The sequence below is a fragment of the Dama dama genome, chromosome 15, assembly GCF_033118175.1.
Source record: "Dama dama isolate Ldn47 chromosome 15, ASM3311817v1, whole genome shotgun sequence".
NCBI classification, from domain to species: domain Eukaryota; kingdom Metazoa; phylum Chordata; class Mammalia; order Artiodactyla; family Cervidae; genus Dama; species Dama dama.
Window position 1 is genome coordinate 58,532,142 of NC_083695.1, and position 6,951 is coordinate 58,539,092.

The following is a 6,951-nucleotide window of genomic DNA, read 5'->3' on the forward strand; positions in this document are numbered from 1 at the left end:
TGATAAATAAAACATTCTACTTAAATGAAAGTAGAGTTTCCAGGCAAACCACTTCAGTATTTTTGCCTTGAGGACCCCATGAACAGTATGAAAAGAAAAAAAGATAGGACACTGAAAGATGAACTCCCCAGGTCAGTAGGTGCCAATATGCCACTGGAGATCAGTGGAGAAATAACTCCAGAAAGAGTTATTTCAGTATTTTTTGGTTGTGAAATGGAAGAACAAGATTAGGGAAAATTAGAGAGCAGAGCCCCATCAGTGCTGTGTCCAATGGAGAAAAAGAAAAAGTTATATTAGGTGCTTATCATATGCCAGGTACTAGCCTAAAAGCTTTTTATCTGCCATCTTACTTCATTATCATAATACCTATGTAGAAAATACTGGGTTATTTTCAAGGTGGCTGTATACCGTTAGGCAAGGGGGTAGGTGAGGCTTAAAATCCAACTTCCGTTCCACTCCTCAAACTGTGTCCATTGGTAGGTTTAAAGGCCTTTTCCCAATTTGCAACAGATTTATGTATGCTGGCTATAGCCATGTCAGGTGGCTGAAATATCTGGGGTGCAAGGCAAGACCCCGATCTTTGTCTCTCTGTAACTAGAATTGTACACTTTTTAAAACAAATTTTAAATTTTGTTGGAGTATAGTTGTTTTACAATATTGTATTAGTTTCAGATGTACAACAAAATGATTCAGTTATATGTGTGTGTGTATATATATATACATATACATACATTCATTCTTTTCTCATATCTGTTATCAGAGAATATTGGGGCAGAGTTCCCTGTGCTGTACAGTAGGTCCTTCTTGATTTATCTATCTTACATACAATAGTTTGTGTGTGCTCATCTTAAGCTCCTGATTTACTCCTCCCTCACCCCATGGTTTCCCTTAGGTAATTGTAAGTTTGTTTTTGACATTGCTTCTGTTTTGTAAATAAGTTCATTTATATCTTTTTAAAAATTAGATTCCACATATGAGTGACATCATGTGATATTTATCTTTGTCTGACTTACTTCACTTACTATGATAATCTCTAGGTCCATCCATGTTGTTGCGCATGGAATTATTTCATTCTTTTTTTTTTTAAGTTGCTTTATTTATAATGCCAACTTTAAAGGCCATGAAACTAAAATTAACTGGACAATAAACGAGGTGGAAATTGCATTAAAAAAAAGGGAAAGTCCAAAATGTCACTTTTTATAGAGAACCCACCGGAGAAGGCAATGGCACCCCACTACAGTACTCTTGCCTGGAAAAATCCCATGGATGGAGAAGCCTGGTAGGCTGCAGTCCATGGGGTCGCTAAGAGTCGGACATGACTGAGCGACTTCACTTTTTTCACTTTCATGCATTGGAGAAGGAAATGGCAACCCACTCCAGTGTTCTTGCCTGGAGAATCCCAGGGACAGGGGTGCCTGGTGGGCGGCCATCTATGGGGTCTCACAGAGTCAGACACGACTGAAGCGACTTAGCAGCAGCAGCATAGAGAACCCACAGTTCAGTTTTATTCAGAACAAAGAAACTTTTGATCACGCTCGAAGAAACCGAGCTGTAAGTGTGGGATCTGTACTGAAACTACACGTGCAATGAGGACAACACTCTTCTAATACAGTTGGCTTGCTGCTGCATTTGTTGACTGTTTTTCTAATATTAACAATTACAAACAAATTATAAACAAATACTAGTGCAACTAGTATTTGGAGTAACCCTTACAGTGTTACAATGTCAGACACAAAATTTCACTTCTCACACCACTGGTTTTCTATGCGTACATGAGCTTCCTCTTCTTCAGTGAAATCATTTTTGATATTGAATGTCTTTCAAATCTCCTCAGGGGGTTTTCCCCTGCATCATACTGGGAACAGTCTTGCAGGTAACATCAAGCAAAACTTTGATGTCTAAGTATTTTGCTGCCACTATAAGCTCAAAAGGTGTTCCTTGGTCACCTTTCAGGAAGTCTTGATCCCAAACAGGGTTATCATCTGTTCGCTTTTCTTTGTTCTCATCCCACTGAATGACCTTTTTAAAATATTGCTGCATTAACATTTGGCAAGGGGACTAGAGCATCATCTTCATCATCCATTCTCAAATTTTCTAGTATGGTCTTCACAGTCACAGATTGTTTTGCAGTTTCAACATTCACTTTGAATATGTCTCCATCAGAACTCTGCAACTTAATTGAAGGCATGGTGTTAGGTCTCAAGGAGACGGCAGGCCTGAGGCTGAAGAGAGAGGGCAGCATCTGCAAATGGCAAAACAGAAAGACAGAGAACAAGGCCAATACCTATTTCAATCTTTTTCATGGCTGGGTAATATTTCATTGTATATATGTACTACATGTTCTTTATGCATTCCTCTGTCGATGGACATTTAGGTTGCTTCCACGTCTTGGCTGCTGTAAATAGTGGTGCAGTGAACACTGAGGTGCATGTGTCCTTTTGGATTATGATTTTCTCTGAATATATACCCCTGATGAATCAGTAGGTAAAGAACCACCTGCAGTGCAGGAGAGGCAGGAGATGTGAGTTCAATCTCTGGGTCAGGAAGATCCCCTGGAGCAGGGAGCATGCCATCCTCTGGAGGGCATGGCAACTCACTCCAGTATTGTTGCTGGGAAAATCCCATTGACAGAGGAGGCTAGTGGGCCATGGTCCATGGGGTTGCAAAGAGTCAGACACAGCTGAAGTGACTGAGCACAAACAGAATACAAATTGGCTCACATGCCCAGGAGTGGGATTGCTGAGTTGTATGGTGGTTCAGTTTTAGGTTTTTTTAAGGCGCCTCCGTACTGTTCTCCATAATGATTGTACCAATTTACATTCCCACCAACAGTGTAGGAGGGTTCTCTTTTCTCCGCACCCTCTCCAGCATTTATTGTTTGTAGACTTTTTGATGATGATCATTCTGACTGTGTGTTAGTCACTCAGTCATGTCCAACTCTTTGCAACCCTGTACCATGTCAGGCTTCTCTCTCCATGGAATTCTCCAGGCAAGAATACTGGAGTGGGTTGCCCTTCCCTTCTTCAGGGGATCTTTCCAACCCAGGGATTTAACCCATGCCTCCCACATTGCAGGCAGATTCTTTACTGCCTGAGCCACCAGGAAGCCTGCTGATGGGTGTGAGGTAATTCCTCATTGTAGTTCTGATTCTGTTTCATAATTGGTGATATTGAGCATCTTTTCATGTACTTTTTTGCCATTGGTATATCTAGAATTGTACTCTTAGTCAACTTTTCCTTCTGTCTCCTAGAAAACGGATCTGGAATCAAAATTGTTTATGGAGATAATGGAGAAAAAGATCTTGGACGAGCTTGGGAGGGGGAACTAAGAAAGGCCATGCTTCCTAAATATGGCTGTGGCAAAACAATCTTCTCTGTTATTGTGGGTATAGGGCCTTTTAATTATATGATAGCAAGAATATTATGCAGTGAGAGGTGATCAGTTTTAGCAAGAGATCCATCTTTGTCTTTCCTCTACACTGAAGAACATGAAGACATGGGACAAATGGGATTCCCTACCTGGATTTAGGGACATCCTAGTGAGTGAAGAAATGCCAGCTTCCTCACTGGGGACCAGCATCAGGAAGGGAGGAAAAGTATGTAAGGGAGAGGGGAGATAGGTGTTCATACCAAAAGATGCAGGCATGCTGCAAGGAATAGTCATGAAGCATAGGCACTGCTTTCTGGCCTTCTGAGCTCTTCATGACCAGCTAAGAACAGGGTGCTTCCAATGATAGGCAGAGGCTTTGCCCTTTCTTAGGTAGGGAATAACACATAAAAGGCTAAATGATTTTGGTCAAAACTCAAAACACTCAAAAGTGTTGTGTTCTGTTGTACCCCAACAGAATGGGCTACTGTCTTTGCTTGTTTGTAAGTTTTTGTGCTAGCTTATTGTGAAAATGGCTACAATTCTTTCACACAGCCCATTATCTAATTTTATTTTATCTTCCCAATAGTTACCTGAGAGAGATAGCATCTCATTTTACTGGGGAGAAAACTGAATTTCTAAGGACATAGTCAGAAAGTAATAAGAATGCAAGTTGAGTCTCAGATCAGCCTGACTCCAAAGTCTGTTTTCATGCGTTTGACTGAGTATACTGCCTTCCTTTGGAATATATAGGGAAAAACTCTTTGTGGGTTTCATTTGAGGGGACTCTGGAACTAAGGTGGACTGTTAAATTACCTACAATCATTGTCTGTTGATTAAAGAGTAGGTAGGAGGAGGAAGATTGGGATGAATAAACTGGAAGGGTCAGCATGACTGTTGAAATCTACAAATGAGATGTGAGTGCCAGAACAGAAATAACACTTCTATAAATAGAGTTTGGTAGGAAAAAGGACCAAGAAAAGCCATCCTGACCAGGCATGAACAGATGTTGAGCAGGTAGGAGGTGTCTCTGGAAGACCATTTTAATTTCAGCCTAAAAGGAAAGTCAGACAAATCATAGAAAGCTCCACTTCTCTCCCTCCTCCACTTTCTTCCTTTTTAAAAATTCAGCTTTATGAGGTGTAGTTGATATATAAAGTTGTAAGGTATTTAAAGTGTACATTGTGGTGATTTGATATATGCCGACTTTATAAAATGATACCCCTATCCCATCCAGTTAATTAACACATCCATCACCACATATATTTATCTCTCTCTCTCTCTTTTTGTGTAAGAATATTTAAGTTCTACCCTCTCAGCAAATTTCAATTAGAGAACTCAGTGTTGCCAACTATAGTCACCATGTTTTCTATTAGATTCTTAGACTGTAATCATTTTATAGCTGAAAGTTTGTAACCTTTCACCAACCTCTCCCTATTTCCCTCACCCTCTAGATCCCAAGAGCCACTTTTCTACCTTGCTATGAGGTGTTTTTTTTTTTCATATTCTGCATGTAAGTGATACCAAGCAGTATTTTTCTCCCCCCCCCCTGTCTGGTTTATTTCTAGTATAATACTCTCAAGGTCTATCCATGTGGTTGCAAATGGCAGGAGTTCTTTCTTTCTTGTGGCTGATAACTATTCTTCCTCCACTTACAACTGTGGTATAAAATAAGTCTGAGGAGGCACTTGGAACCAACTTTTGGGGAGAGTTTTGACATCCTGTAAGCACTAGAGATAATTATAAGACAGAGTGGGCAGTTATGAAAACAAAACTTTAGCTAATAAAGAAGAGAAACACATTTGTTTTCAATAGTCCATCGAAGTTCTAATAACTTAAGGTGAAGTTGTTTAACAATCATATTTTCACTGTAATACAACACAGTGACACAGGAAAATGTCTGAAGACTGTTTTCCCCCTTAAACCTACAGCTCAAATTCAGACAGAATTCCAACCATACCTCAGTCCCCTTGCTAATGATCTAGGGAAATGTCTTGATTGAAGACCTGGTTTCATCAGCTTAAATTGTGGTGATTATGGTATTTAGTTCTTGAACCTTTTGTGAGAATTAAATGAGATTCCATGTGAAATTCTTACTGAAGCTTTTGGCAAATGTTGGCTCTAAGAGAGTTCTGTGGTTTCTGCCCTATAGTCACAGCGATTCCTCTACCCCACCACCAGGGGCCAGTATATCTAAATTTCCAGGGCTGTTCCTCAGATAAATTAATTCAATAAATATTTATTGAGTACTTAATATAAGTATAGGAAAGACACGCTGTTAGATGATTCTGGTGCTATAAAGCTGAGTAATGTGGTTCCTGATTTTTAAAAGTTTATGACAAGGATTACAAACTCTGGCTAAGTTGGACAGGAAGAATTATTTTATTTTATTGGCTTGATTTTGTTTTTAATCTGTTTTTATTGTTCAGTTGCTAAGTCATGTCTGAATTTTTGTGACCCCATGGACTGTAGCATGCCAGGTTCCCCATCCTCCACTATCTCTCGGAATTTGCTCAAAGTCATGTCCATCGAGTCAGTGATGCTATTCAACCTTATCGTCCTCTGTCGTCCTCTTCTCCTTCTGCCCTAAATCTTTCCCAGCATCAGGGTATTTTCCAATGAGTCAGCTCTTTGGATCACGTGGCCAGGGTATTGGAACTTCAGCTTCAGAAACAATTCTTCCAATGAATATTCAGGGTTGGTAGCTTTTAGGATTGACTGGTTTGATCTCTTTGCAGTCCAAGGGCCTTTAAGAGTCGTCTCCAGCACCACAGTTTGAAAGCATCCATTCTTCAGCACTCAGCCTTCTTTATGGTCCAACTTTCACATCCATACATGACTACTGGAAAAACCATAACTTTGAATGTTAAATGTGTTTAGGTATGGTATATACCCTATTTCACCCTACCAGTTCTTTTTCTTGTATTATCAGTTCAGTTCAGTCGCTCAGTCATGTCTGTCTCTGTGACCCCATGGACTGCAGCATGCCAGGCTTTCCTGTCCATCACCAACTCCCAGAGCCTACTCAAACTCTTGGGCATCATGTCAGTGATACCATCCAACCATCTCATCCTCTGTCGTCCCCTTCTCCTCCCACCTTCAATCTTTTCCAGCCTCAGGGTCTTTTCCAATGAGTTGGTTCTTTGCATCAGGTGGCCAAAGTACTGGAGTTTCAGCTTTAGCATCAGTCTTTCCAATGAATATTCAGGACTGATTTCCTTTAAGATTAGACTGGTTTGATCTCCTTGCAGTCCAAGGGACTCTCAAGAGTCTTCTCCAACACCACAGTTCAAATGCATCAATTCTTCAGCACTCAGCTTTCCTTATAGTCCAACTCTTACATCCTTACATGACTACTGGAAAAACCATAGCTTTGACTAGATAGACCTCTGCTTTTTAATATGCTGTCTAGGTTGGTCATGGGCTCCCTTTTTGGCTTGTGGCTGCTGCTGCTAAGTCGCTTCAGTCATGTCTGACTCTGTGTGACCCCATAGATGGCAGCCCACCAGGCTCCCCTGTCCCTGGGATTCTCCAGGCAAGAACACTGGAGTGGATTGCCATTTCCTTCTCCAATGCATGAAAGTG

The 6,951-nt window shown here is 40.6% G+C and overlaps 1 pseudogene; it reads right to left on the reverse strand.

Moving 5' to 3' along the window:
- Window positions 1–1,739: 1,739 nt before the first annotated feature.
- On the reverse strand, window positions 1,740–2,293 carry LOC133070705 (S-phase kinase-associated protein 1-like; annotated as a pseudogene).
- Window positions 2,294–6,951: the final 4,658 nt, after the last annotated feature.